This window comes from Anopheles coustani, chromosome 2, assembly GCF_943734705.1.
Source record: "Anopheles coustani chromosome 2, idAnoCousDA_361_x.2, whole genome shotgun sequence".
Lineage (NCBI taxonomy): Eukaryota > Metazoa > Arthropoda > Insecta > Diptera > Culicidae > Anopheles > Anopheles coustani.
The window spans coordinates 71,251,778-71,253,247 of NC_071289.1; positions in this window are offsets into that span (position 1 = coordinate 71,251,778).

Below are 1,470 nucleotides of genomic sequence, written 5' to 3' on the forward strand. Positions count from 1 at the left end.
CTGAAGTCAATCGAAGACTGCTGGCGGAACCGTTCGGTTGATGTGTTGTAAGCATTTGCCACTATAACCGATTGAAACCGGTTGACGAGACCGGGCTGAAATTGGCAATTCGTTTATAACTTGTTGGTCCTACGACCGATTTTCATACTTGACCCCTTGAAAGAAAGGTTTTTTGGAGATAAATAACATTCTTTAAGAAAACATGTTTCAATTTATCATTTTTCTTAGAAAAATATCAACGTCACGAATACACTCACATTGTTACACATATCCATTCAAACGCCTATCGGTACGTACGGCGTGCTGAACCGATTCGTGAATCGGTTGTTCCCGGTTCGTCAAGCCAATCACAGTACTCCGTTGTTTGTGTTGGTAGTCAACTCATATGCACCAAGGGACCGGTAATATTTACCGGTTAACCACGATTTACAACTTAGGTTAGAAAATGGCAAATTGTGAATAACTTTTTAGTTCTTAAAGCGATTAAGACACTTTACCCCTTAAATGAATGGTCTATTCAAGACACGCAATCTTGTGCAAAGTAAGATTTCAGCATCTTTTTCAATTTCCGAGATAATTTCCCACCTGTCATAGGCATAAGCTTACCGTTTCGATGACCTCTGCTCGAACAAACAGTGTTGTATGCGATAAAAAGTGTCGCACGTGTTTCCTGTTTTACGCTTGAACTGAGGGGATATTTAATTTACTTATCACGAAATTATAACCTATTCACGGTATGTTGGAACACATGTTAATGCCGCTGCAATTTTGAATAAAATGAAATATTATGATCCCATTCGACAATTTCGAAGCAGAGCCCTGCAGGGGTACACTTCCACGTGTAGAGATCGTTTACAGGTGCTTTAACAACCAACCGATTAGGTAAGAAAGCGGAAACATTTGTAATGTTTACTTATTTTTAACAATTGGACAATGCGTGAACTTGCTTGATTAATCTTCAAATGAATTCTGCATGAAATTATACTGCTTTTTATAATCAATCCCGAACATAGTCATATGTATTGATTTGTTATATTGACTTGCATATATTGACTTGTTTAACCCGGATTTTTAACGCTCAAATAATTATTTGTTCCCCATAGCTGTCTGCTAATCATCTGTGTTTGAATTATCTGGATGTGAGTAATATTTATTCACATGTGACATGGTGTGCGTAATCAACTTATTTCAAAAATGAATTTCTAACGGAATTCCAAGAAAATAACCCTTTGTGATCGCATATGCGCCCTAAGCTACTTCCGTTTTGGTTTAAAAGCGTTTTAAGTTGCTTAATTATGATTCTGTGCAAAATGGAGACGCCCAGTCAGTTTCATATCATGGGTCCTCTTTTTGAGGGAATCCATTACAGACCGATGGTTGTTGATCAAAGTATCGATGAAAATATTCTAACCTTGTGTTAAACCAACCTGTTTGTAGAATGAAAGTGAGCCATATGAAACGCAGTGTACA